Source organism: Balaenoptera acutorostrata, chromosome 9, assembly GCF_949987535.1.
Source record: "Balaenoptera acutorostrata chromosome 9, mBalAcu1.1, whole genome shotgun sequence".
NCBI lineage: Eukaryota > Metazoa > Chordata > Mammalia > Artiodactyla > Balaenopteridae > Balaenoptera > Balaenoptera acutorostrata.
In genome coordinates, this window is record NC_080072.1 from 52,098,189 (window position 1) to 52,111,531 (window position 13,343).

At 46.3% G+C, this 13,343-nt stretch overlaps 1 protein-coding gene across 2 annotated transcripts in view; it reads right to left on the bottom strand.

The window, feature by feature from the left end:
• CLPB (ClpB family mitochondrial disaggregase) overlaps positions 1-13,343 on the bottom strand; it is a 147,157-nt gene that overhangs the window by 41,147 nt on the left and 92,667 nt on the right. The window lies entirely within an intron of this gene.

Below are 13,343 nucleotides of genomic sequence, written 5' to 3' on the forward strand. Positions count from 1 at the left end.
TTCCATTCAATTTGCCAAATCTTGAATGAGTGGGGCCTGGGAACATGGAAGACTCAGATCTAAAAGCACTCCTCTCAAGAACTATGTGTTAAATGGAACATTAAGGTAGTGGTCAACTAGTATTCCTTGATCTTCTTTTTTGCTAGGGAAGTGTTGTCTAGAAGTAAAGAAGGGTTAAGACACAGTCCCTGCCACAAGGATATAATAAGTTGGCTGGGGACACTAAATACACAGGTAAGGCCGTGTCACCACGAGGCCTGGCTCGGGGGGACGTCCAGCCACTGTTTGTTGATGGACAGTAAAAATCAGTGTTTCTCAATCCCAGGCTGAGGAAACATTTATATCATGATATAAAATCATTCTTATTGAAACACTCTGCTTCTTAAAGGACTATAAACTTACCGACAATGGCAAACATTCATTAAGCATTTACAAGTGGCTGTCTGCCTGGGCTGCAGAGAAGAGGTGTAGGAGGACGAGGGGAAAGGAACAGAGAGCAGAAAGTATGATCCAGGCCAAGGAAACTTACTGTCAGTAAGAAAAATTAATACTTTTATACATGATCCTATTTTCTAAAGAAATCTGGTACGAAATATTAATATAAATAATCTTTACTATAATATAATTCACATACCATCTAAAGTATACAATTCAAAAAAATAAATATACAATTCAGTGGTTTTAAATGCACTTACAACATCATACATCATCACCACTATCTAATTCCAGATCACTTTCATCATCCTGAAAGGAAACCCCGTCACCATTATCAGAGACACTCTCCTCATTCCCCTCAACCCCAGCAACCATTAGCCTACTTTCTGTTCCTGTATTTGCCTACACTTGACATTTCATATAAATGGCATCATACAACATGTGGTCTTTTCAGTCTGGCTTTTTAAATTTAGCATGTTTTCAAGGTTCATCCATGTTGCAGCACGTGCCATTCATGCTACAACATGAATGTAGGAATATAGCACGTACTTCTTTCTTTTATGGTTGAATAATATTCCATTCTGTGGACATACCCCATTTTGTTTACCTATTCACCAGCTGATGAACATTTGAGTTGTTCCCCCCTTTTGGCTATTATGAATATGCTGCTACGAACATCTGTGTACAAGTCTTTGGATGGACGTATGTTTTCATGTCTCGGCTATATATCTAGACGTGGTGATGATAATAAGAATAATAGCCACTGGTATTTAGTTACTATGTGCTAGGCACGGTGCTCTGTACTTTATATACGTTATATCATTAAATCCTTACAACCATCCTGCGGGGCAGGAATTAAATCCCCATGCTACAGACATGGAAACTGGGCTCAGAGGAGTGAGACAACTAGCCAAGGTCACAAAGTTGGTTATTTGTTTGGAGCAGGAGTCGAACCCTGGTCGACTACAATTCTCCACACTCCCACCAGGGCAGCCATGACACACCACTGGTTGAAAAATCATTCTGTGGTTTTTTACTGCTTACAGGATAAAATACAACCTTCCTAATAAGGAGGGTGCCTGGGTTCTTCCTAACTGGCAGGCAAGTCCTCAGAGGCTCAGTTGGAGCCTCATTTTTTCTTTCAATTCTGTTGGTGCTTACTGGGCTCTGTGTACCAGGGCCCTGTATACAGGAAGATGGGGGACTGCCAAAGCCAATGAAGAGTTTTCTTTTTTACATTTCTTGACCACTCTGTAGCAACTGATACCTTGGCCACTCTCTCCTCTGAATTCTAAAAACCACTTTTCAGGTTTTCCTCACACCCCGTGACCGTTCCTTCTCTCTTCTGCAGGCTCCTCTTCCTGTCTTTAAGATGAGGTCGGGCTTCCCTGGTGGCGTGGTGGATAAGAATCTGCCTGCCAATGCAGGGGACACGGGTTCGATCCCTGGTCCGGGAAGATCCCACATGCTGTGGAGCAACTAAGCCCATGCGCCACAACTACTGAGCCTGCACTCTAAAGCCCGCATGCCACAACTACTGAAGCCCGCATGCCTAGAGCCCGTGCTCCACAACAAGAGAAGACACCGCAATGAGAAGCCCGTGCACCGCAACAAAGAGTAGCCCCCGCTCGCCGCAACTAGAGAAAGCCCGCGCTCAGCAACGAAGACCCAATGCAGCCAAAAATTAAAAAAAAAAAAAAAGATTAGGTGCCACCTAGAGTTTGAGTCTAGGCACAATTCCAGCTCTCCAGAAGCTAACGGGGACCAGAGGTGACCATGCAACTACAACTCAGGCCAAGTGTGATCAGTGTGCCAAAGGAGGGACAGCAGGACTGTGGAGGCTCAGGAAGGAACACAGCGCTAAGGGGCTTGTTCGCCTGGCCCAGTTTTCCCAGCCCAGCCCTGTTCTCTCTGGTGCTCAGCACTGAGGACTCGACGGGCAGTGGCAGACATCATCTTCCCCTTCCCCAAAGCTCCTGGACCACAGCTAGGGAGGGCCGAAAGAGAGCTACGATCATGCAGTGGAAAGGCCTCTCCTTTCTCAGGTAGCCTCAGGGGGAGCTCTGTCACTAAATATGGGCTAGAGTGGAAGGGGGATGAGGGAGAGACCTCTGGAAGGGAAAGAAGAGAAGAACAAAGAGAAAAAGACAAATGGTTAAGAGAGGGAAAAAAAATTGGGAGAGAGAAGGGGAGGGGGAGAGGAAGAGAGGTGAGAGAAGAAGATAGTGGAAGACCAGAGGGTGAGATTAGAAGCTTCAAACAAGTGCTGTCAGTGATCTATATTTGTTTACAGAATGAAAAATGTGTGCCATAAACATTGGCCACTGAGTAATTTCTAGTAGGAGTCGTGTCACTTCTCATAAAGGATGGGATGGGGATAGGTAGGGCATCTCTGCACCGGGGCCAGCCAGCACAGGGATGCCTTTTAAAGCAGGGCTGGGCCTGTCACCAGCCCAGGAGGCTCTCAGCTAGGCCCCACCCCAGCCACCCCGAGCGGGGAAGCCAGCCAGGCTCCCCAAGGTTCTGGAGCCTCAGGGCAGCATGGCTGCTCCCACTTTAGGAAGGCTGAGGCAGGGGCATCATGGATAATGTCCATCTAATATTAGTCCCCCAGCCCCTGCACCCTTGCTCTGATGCTCTGGCTTGACTAATTGCTGTAATAATTGATAGAACCTGACTTCTACAACTGATCGATTTCACCTCCACGACCAACGGCCACAAACCATTACACTCCAATAAATAACCACGTTGGGTCTCACCCGCCTGCCCTCTCCAGGGGCATCAGGATGGCCCATGCCCTGGCCTGACCTCCCCTTGCCTCCCACCCAGGGCCCCTCCGGGCCAAGCAGCTGGTCTAGAGGGTCAGGCTTCTGGGAGTAAGTCAGAGGGCTGGGCGGAGGTGGGGAGTGCTAATCGCAGGCCATCCGTCACCTCCCACTGGCTGTCTGGGGCTCAGGCCAACACCTGGAGCACCCCAGGCAGTATAGTGCAGGACCCCTCCCCTCCTCTCCCTGCTTCAGATTAGTGTGTCCCAGCTTATAATATTTGATAAACAGCAGATTGGCTTCCTGGCAGCACTGCTGCGGCTGCGCCTGCCCCCTACAGCTGTGGAAGGTCACTCATTGGGGAAATATGTTTCTGTCAGTGGTATTGAAAAAAGTTTAGTGGAGTGACAGGCCTCAATTTTTCAAATTTTATTAACTCCATCCTCTTAACCATTTGTCTTGAATTCCTTCAGATTCTGGGGGATCTGTCAATAGGGCTCGGGCCAGGAAAGTAGGATGGGGGTGGATGGTCCTGGACTGGTCCTGGCTGGTGCCAGTGACAGGCTTGGGTCTCAACACCCAGGGCAGGATAAGGCAGTGGAAATGGTACTGACGGGAGAGGAGGCCTGGCCCACGGGGGCTCAGGGAGCCTGCTGATCTTCTCTGGTACAGCACCTGCTTTAGGTTTGACATAATCATAGGCTTTCTGAGTGGAAAAAGACCTTAATGATGAGCTCTTCCAATTCCTTAAGAAGAGACTCCCCTCTACTACATTCGAAACAGGTGGGTCACTCTGGCTTCCCTGAACATGCCCAGAACCCAGTCCCAAGCTCATGGTCTACCAAGGGGTTCCCGCCACTAAACTGAGGGCAGATTCTTTTCGCATGAGCCCCAACCTCTCTCTCCAACCCCACTCCCACCTTGGACTTCCTGTAAACCCCTGTTCATCTTTTAAGACTCAGTTCAGGCTTCTTCTCCAGGAAACCTTGTTTCCCTACCACCCCAGGTTTGGTACCATCCTTTGTGCTCCCACAGGCCCTTCTGCTTCTATCTTACTACATTGATCCCTGTGTTAAAACAGTCTGTCTCCATCCAAGACTGAGAACCCTCAGAAGTCAGGGACCATGGCTGATCCACTGCTATATCCTGACTACCCAGCACAGGGCCCGGCACAGAACAGGTGTTCAATGAGATTTACCAAATGAACGGACTTCTTTCCAGGTGCTATCTTCTGAGGGCACACACAACATGGCTGTTATTCCTGCCCCAGAAAAGCCCTTCTCACAGCAAGTGTGTGACCATGTTCTTTGCTCCTGTGGGCCAAAGCCCCCAGTCTCTTTGCTGGTTCTAGACACCTCTTTGTCTGGGTGACAGATCAGGTCAGGTCAGGCCCCGACACCCTCAATGCTCTGTGGGTGGGAAGTGGGGAGGAAGTGGTTGGAGAGAGAGGCCCACTTGCCCTTCCTGGGGAGAGTGCTAAAATCAGAGTGGGAGATGGGATTCAGATCTTCTCTGTGCTGACAGCAAGCCTAAGGTGGGGAGGGGAGGAGGCATTTTACTCCCTCCTCCCTTGACACCACTCTGTTCTGGCCCTCTGCCACCTCTGTGAATATCAAAGATGATGCGTTTGAGACAGCTTAAAAAGAAAAAACAGTAACTGCCCTGTACAAATGTGTGAGGCTATATTATCAATAATATTGACATGCTCACCCACTCCCTCCCAACCCCCACAGTTCTATCAGCCATCGGGGCTTCTAGTGATCCAGATCTACCACCACTGCAGTTTCCATGATTCACCCCTTCCCCTAACTGCAGCTGGCTCCCTGCCCCCTAAAGGGGCACACGGCCTGGGAGCCAGTGGGGATGGGGGTCACCACTCCTGGGTGTGTGACTGGGGTCCTGCTTCATTTCTCTGGTGGTAATGACTGCTGCCCTGCCTACCTCTAGGGGTTTTGTTTGAATTGAATAAGATAAAAAGCTTGAAAACTATTGGGGGGGAGAAAGATTGTACTGGCTGTACAATGCTCTTTGTAATAACTTTTGCATTTACTCTTCCTTTCCATTTTTACTGCTGGCTCCTTTAGCACCTTCATCCTGATTTTCACTATTTTAACAGTCTGTTTACTATTTCCAATTGGAAGTTTTTGTTGAATATAAGGGAAATCTTTCCCATGATCAGAGACATCAATGTGGAGCCATCCATTCTTTTTGGCTGTGAGCTCCCCATCAAGGAAGCGCTCCAAGAGAGACAGGACGACCACATGAGAGATGCCGTGAACCTGTCCCATCTCCACACTCACCTTCGCTCACCTCCACACTGTTGTCTGGGACACTCCTCATGCCTGGAACCCCACTCCTTGTCTCCCTGACTATCCAGACCCTACCCCTTTTTCAAGGGCCCTTCTCTGGGAAGCCTCCTCACCCTTCCAGCTCTCAATGCTCATCATCTATAGGCTCCTATTATCCTCCCACTCCTCCCTTTTTTGGGAGTCCATCTCTGTTTAATCTTCAGAGCTAGTCTGTGTGTAGCTCCTCAGGTCAGAGATGGACTGATTCTTCTGTGTGTTCCCAGAGGCTGAAGGTGAGAGAGAGGAGCCCTGTCCAGAATGCTGCAGGCAGCACGGCAGCACTGGGAATAGAGCTGAGGTTCCTGAGCTTTTCCCCTAAACCAACCACTGAGCATTCTCAACAGAATCCATACACCCGCGCACATGTGCACCTGCAGATCAGCCTCCCTGGTAACCAAGAACCTTTACTGAGTTCTTATTATGTGCCATACTCTGTGCCAACTACTTCCTTCTATTTAATTCTTAATAAGAATTTGATGAAGAAAGCAGGAGAGGTATAATTTTTTTTCATTTCACAGATAACTGAGTCCAGTGGAAGAGCAAGGTGAAAGGAGACTGGCTAACATTTGTTGGGTGTTACGGCCTTTATATACAGTTATTCATCATACAAAGACTGAGAAAACAGAAGTGGGGAGAGCTGAAATAATCTGCCCACAGTCATGGGACTTATTATACTATTTTCTCTTTTGTATATGTTTGAAATTTTACATAATAAAAAAAATTTTTTTTTAAAGAAGACAGGTCTGGTTTTCCACCACACAGTGCTACCTTCCAAAGACCTGATGACTCAAAAAGAGGTAAAAATCATCTTTCCTCTTCCCTTCCAATGTGCTCAGATGATCCAAAACCAAGATGGGGGTGGGGCGGGTCTCCAGAGGCAGGTTTGGGACAGACAGCTTTGTGGAAGGGTACGAAATGGAACTCCTTTTCCTCCCATTCAGGGCTCCCCTGTCTGGGGTGACAGGGGAGCCCCCAAACAGGTCATTTAGAAGTCCTAGCTGGCCCCCAGAATGTCATTTGGAAGTCCTAATTCTCTGACACACACAGTCTCGGTGGGAACCCTTGCCTTCAGGGAGGTGGATTTCTAAAATTCATGGAACAGAGAGGTACTGCCTCATGGCTCCATCATTAAAATTCACCGAGTACTGACTTTGGGCCAGGAGCTGGGCATGCAGTGGAATCAGACTTGTTCTTGCCCTGGGGAGAACCCAGACTGGTAGGAGACAGACAGGGACAGAAACAATGACAATATAGTGTGGTGTCAGGATGAGAAGAGGATGATGAATCCCTCCCCCCACTCCAAGGGAGCCATACACAGTGTAGCTGGGGGAGATGGAAAAAAAAGTACCAGCTATAGAGCAGAAGGTGCTATAAGAACTAAGGGGAAAAAAGACTGGAGAAAGCCTGGAGAGGGGAAAGTCAGTGCTCAAGGTCATGGAGACTGAGTGGAAGAGTGTAAGCTAGAACCCAGGCCTTCCAGTCCAGGGCTCTTTCTACTTGCCTCGAGCCCTACCCCATGAGCTTTCAGTTCCAGCACTGACCAGAGGGACTGGACTACACTGGGTTTTCACCGTTCTCTTCAGTGTGTCAAACGCCTCTTTGCCTACCACTCAGACCCAACATTCTGCAAAGACCAGCTCCATTTCCCCTGCCTTGAAGCCTTCTCAGACCACTGTAGCCTACGTGGACAACTTCCTCCTCTGAAGCCCTACAGTACTTATCTGATCACACACTTTTCACCCATATGTGTCTTGTCTCCAGAAGCAGATGCATTACTAAAGGGATGCTTTGTGAAGGCCTAGAAAAGGAAATGGTGATGATCCCTAGGCATCAGGATGGGTTCACGGAAACCAAGTCATGCCAGACTAACCTCATTTCCTTTCTTGAACAGGATTACCTGTGTTTGCTTAAGCAGGTACAGTTAGGGCATATGTAGACTTCTTCAGACATATGCTGGGGTGTCTCGGGACAACCCTGAGGACACAATGGAGAAATGTGTGCTCCATGTCACTACAGTGTGGAGGGTTAGTCAGCGATTGGTGGACTAACCAGACCCAAGCGGCAGGGTGGAGTGACTGACAGATCAGAGGTGAAGAAAAAGGAAGTTTCCAATGGCAGCAAAAAGGCTTGGTCCTGGTTCAGCATGTTGACCCCTGACATGGGGATGGCCTGTTCATCATATCTATGGATGTCAGATTAGGGTGGGAAGAGTACCAAATACATGTGTGGAAGATGGACATTAAGAGCTAAAACACATGAGATGAAAATTAATGGAGATAAATCGGAAGTCATGGGTTTTGGATGACAGACAAAATGGAGATTGTTCTGGGAAGAGTGATCAAGATAAGAAAGGGTTTAGAAGCCATGTGAGAAACACGGTTTAAAGAACTGGAGGTTTAGGCTGGAGGAAAGATAGCTCAGGAGAACATGCCTGAATTTTCAGGTATTTGAAGGGCCATCATGTGGAACAGGAATTAGATTTATTCTACATGAACCCAACAGTAAAATTAAGACCCTTGGAAGCAGATTTTGGCTCAATATTAGAAAATTCTAACTATCAGAAAATCCAAAGATAGAATGTGAGCAGCCTCAGGAACAAATGAGTTCCCCAGCACTGGAAGTGTTCAAGCTCTGAATGGGTAACAATGTGGTAGGTCTACTACCTATACATCAGTTTACAGAGGTTTTTTTTTTCAAGATTGTTAATTTGTGTTTATTCATTCATTCAGAGATACCTTTGGAGAGCCTTCTATGCATCTGGCACCATGCCAGGTGCCAGGGACAGAAAGGTGAATAAGAAGACACTGTCCTTGCTCTCAGGGAGCTCCTGATCCTGCTGAAAGCAGATGGACAAGTTTATTTCAATAGTATCTTATGCCTTGATTACAGGCCTCAGGACAGGGAAGGCTGACTTCAGCTCAGGTTAAATCAAAGAGTGCCTATGGAAATTCAAACACACGTTTGGTTACTAAAGGTCATAGTTTAATCAAGGCCAAATCACTTGTGTAAACCAACTACTGGCTGTGGGAACAGAAGTGTACACTGAAGCACAATTTGTGAATTTCTGTGCATGGTGTTTTGCTCTTACAGTCCAAATTGGTCTTTGGCTGGGACTTGTTTATGTATCTACAGATTGTCTTACAAGTGGCTGTGGTGTCAGGGCAAAATGATTTAGCCAGCGGGGCTACCCAACTCTCCATTTCTTACCCACCCTATGGGGACTGCTTCAGCACAGACATAAACATGCTCCTGCTGTTACCTTATTGCACTCATCACATGGGGAGGCTAGAAGGCTTGATTCAGGGATATGATTGGATTTTAAATCCCAGTCTCCCAGGATTTTAATTACTGGTCTGGGGCAGCAGGGCTAGGCACTGGCTGCCTTTGGATGGAGGAGGTCGATACGCCACTCCACAACATATTGAGCCACAATGCCTGCAGACTCTATTTCTCTATTTAATCATCTTTTGCAAAATTTACAGTGGAACAGGAGGGATCAATACTGAATTTATCACATTCTCTTGTAAATATGAGCCAGGAAAGAGTTCCAGGCAGTTTGTTACTGAATGGGAGGGAACACGTCTGTATAGAGCTGGGCATTAGGAAATGAGACAAAATCCATACTTCTTGGCATAAGCTACAGATGCTCAGCCAGCCTCTAAAAGCCTGAAGACAAGTTCAATGGGAAGAACACTGATTCATTCACTCATGTGATCAACCAACCAACATTCCAGAGCACCTGTTTTATGCTGAACCCTGTATAGGCTCCAGGAACACAACTGGAGCTCTGCTCTTGAGATCATAATCACAGAGACCACAGTGGCTCTGCCACTTACTAGTGGTGGAACTTGGGCAAGTTACTTAACAGCCTAATGCCTTTGAGTATGCATATGGAAAATGTAGGTAATAAGAGTATTAAACTTGCAAAGATATTTTAAGTACTGAAAGAGAGAAAAGCCTTAGTCTAGAGCTTGGTACAAAGTAAGAACTCAATAAATGACAGCTATTGTTATTTTTACTACAATTACCATTATTCAGCATTCCTTCCTATAATATTTCTCACTAATGGTATACGTGTAGAGATGGAGGTGTTGAGGAGGGAGCCAGCCACCCCAACTCTTTAGCAGATGGAAGGGAGACTGAGTGGCCTTCCACAGGTTAGAGACCTACTCAGGGCTACTGGCAGCAGAATCAGAGGAACAGAAGGAAGAGGATATATGAGGAGACACATGCTAAGCTGTTTTTTCAAACTTCAGTTGTAATCTTTAAAACGATAAAACAGCTGCCTAGGGAATTCCCTGGTGGTCCAGCAGTAGGGGCTCCACGCTTCCAATGCAGGGGGCAGGGGTTCAATCCCTGGTTGGGGAACTAAGACCCCACATGCCACGCGGCTCGGCCAAAAATAAGCTTCCTAAAATTGCTGTGGGGTAACAGAGTGAGAAGTGATTCACTTCAGGTAGGCAAACCAGGAAAAGTGACAAGAAGAGACATAAATGAGTTGGCTCTTGAAGGCTAAGTAGGGGTTTGATAGGTGGTGAAGTGGGGAAAGGGAATCCCAGGCACAGAAAAGTGAATGAGCAAAGGTTTGGAGGCAGGAAAGACTCCATGCTAGGGAGTGAGTAGTTGAGTGGACCTATGGCAGAGACAGTTCCTGTGTCCCCAGGCCCACCTGGCCGCAGGCATGCCCCTGGTAAGCCTATCAAGCTCTGGTCCCAATCCTGAAGCAAACAACTGTCCCCTGCCCCTCTTGGAGACAGGGTGGTAGAAGATTCCTGGTGGGCTGCAGAGAGACTTGCAGGCTGGGTTAGGCATGTGAGCTTAACTCACAAGCATTAGACATTACTGAAGGTTTCAAAACAGGGGAGTGGTAGGGTTTTGCAGGGTAAAGGTTTGGAAAGGAGCCTAGAGGTAGGGAGACCAACAAGTAGTCTCTTACAATAGTCCAGGTGAGAGTGATGAAGTCTGAACTAGGATAGTGGGGACAGAGGAGAGAGGATAAACTTGAGAGAAAACTCTAAGAAAGATGGGTTCGGTGGAAAGTGAGGGTGAAGTCATCAGACACTTATAAACACTTTCTTGTTTGGGTGACCAGTAATGATGATGCCATTCACCAACTAGGGAATACAGAAGAAAGTATGAGGAGGGCTGGGTTTGGATACATTGAGCATGAGATGTTTACAGAATATGAAGCATCAGCAGAGCTACTAGAGACATGAAAATGCCTGATGTGTTCTAAGGAAGGCAAATATGCAGGCTGGTCTGGTTAGAAAAGAGGTGATACAAAAGCATGGAAATGAACATTCAAATGTATGGAATATTTCACATACAGAGTTAGGTGAGGAAAAGGGCAAAAGCAAAAACTCCTGCCAAAGATTTCTGTTCAAGAAAAACCTAAGGTAGGGGTTTTCTAGATGAGGCATAATGCTCTGAATAGCATGTGACATATGCGTTGGAAGTATGGGGATCCTTAGTTCATTTTCATTTGGGGCAAGTTTCCTATATGTTGTGGGCTTTCAGTAGGCCAGCCCCTGTGCTCCCTACAATCCAGCAGAGACTATGCTCAGAAGCGGCAGCAGGCTCTGTGACCAGAAAGCAGCTGGGAGTAATTGTCAGTAAGGAGGGAGAGACTCTGGATAAAGCAGAGTTCAAAGTGGACTATAATAAGAGCCTGGGTCCCCGGGCTTCAGCACCCCTCCTCCCCTTCCTGCAAATGACAGCTGAGACCAAGGCAGCCAAGCCTGGGGTCTGGGCTGAATTTAGCAGTCATAATTATACTGCTGACGTCTGGGGCAGAGCCACAGTCTCTGCAGAAGACAGCAGCTTTTGTTCATGCACTAAAAACACACCATCTTCAAACATGCTAATCGCATGTCTGCTTCCATCTAACAACACTGAAGGAGGCTGAGGAAAGGGCACACAATGCCCACACATCTGGCTAATTCAGTTATGAGGCCAATCAATCTTGATGGGTTGTCTATAAAATACCAACCACCCCAAAGGACTGAGCTGACCAGATGTTTAAGCTTCTGTTGACCAATCCCAGCCTAAAGTCCATAGCAGGGAAGAGGGGGTTATCAAGAGATGGCTTTTGCTTCCACTCACATGTCTATTCCCAAAGCTAAGTAAAGCCTTCTGCTTGAATGAGAAGTACCAGCACGTCAGAGTGGTGGCTGAGCCAGGCTAACTGGAATGAAGTACACTCAAATATACAGACTTTCACTCTGACCTTAAGGAAGACAGGAGGCCTTATTTACAGTTGGCTTTGAGAACAGCTACAGAAACAGAAACGGATGAAATAGTTTTGCTAACTGCACTTCCCAGAATGGAGAGAATCAGGAATACAGAGGCAAGTATCTTTAACTATGATATTAAATGCCACAGGCTACAGTTCTGGGCACAGGAACTGTTCACCACTGATGTCTGCTTTTCAACCCCCCATCAAGGTTGAAAGGAATTACTCATCTCCCTCATAAAACTGTTGCCAAAAAAACCAACAACAAACAAACAAACAAAAAACCAGGAGCCACTGCCAAACGGGCTCTTCCAGTTAATACTCCTTCCTTCATGCTCAACCACAGTCACCAGGCAATAGTCACTGAAAGTATAAGTGGAAGGGTAGTGAGGAGATTAGGAAAAGGAGAAGACAGGGAATAGATTTGAAATCTATACCAAGAGGACCATTTTCGACCCAGAGCTTCTTGCTGGTGCTAATGATTCCACTGTTTCTCAAAAGTGCTTTTCCTTAATTAATTCTAAGGACTTTACCAAGTCTGTCTCAGAGTTGAAGCTTCATGACAAACCAGATGGACAGACTTGGGTAAAGGAAACCTCCAACTTTTTAGAAAGTGGTGAGAGAAGCACATTAAAAATGAGGGTTTATTGTGATAGCCCATGCCCAGAACAGTACCTGGCACTCAGTAGGAATTTAATAAATATTTGCTGACTGAATAATTATGCCCTAGTTATGATGCAACTGAGCTATGTTCCTTCAGTGTGTTTGTCAGGAGAGGCCTCCCGTAGTCCCTGGTAATAATGCTGAACAAAATCACTCACAGAGATCCGGGGCATCTTCTCTCAGCCTGAACGAGAAGGGATGAAGTGGTATTGGGAGGTAAGGGTATGGACCTCATTACCACCCACACCCAGAAACCTCTTCTTCCTCTGTCCATGGCTGTAGTAACCAATGCTGCTTACCAATCCTGCCTCCTTTGGATTCTTTTCTACCTTGATTTATATGATACACAATACCTAAACCTTTGTCTCCTTTGCAGGTTCCTGTTCATTCTTCTATCCCAAGTCATGGGTGACACCCAAGGCTGAGTCCTCAGCCTCTGTCCCTTTCTCTCTGTATCCATTCTCCTTTAAAAAAAAATAGTTCCAATTTGCACAAACTATCCCAGTGGTTCTCAGTCCTGGCTGTACATTTAGGACTGTATGAGAAGTATTAAAACCGTATCAATCCAAAATGGGAGAAAATATCTGCAATATATATCACAGATAAATAGCTAATATTCTTAACATACAAAGAACTTTTAAAAATCAAGAGGAAAACAAAGACCAAAAGTCCTAGAGAAAAATGGGCAAAAGACATGAATAGGCAATTGACAAAAGGAGATAAAATGGCTCTTAAACATTTGAAATGATGCCCGCTTCAGTCATAATAAGAGAATCAAACTAAAACTATACTAAAATACTGTATCTCACCTATTAGATTGGTAAAAATTCAAAAGCTTGGCAATATACGATGTTGACAAGGCTGTGAGAAAACAGCCACTTTCATACATTACTAGTGCGA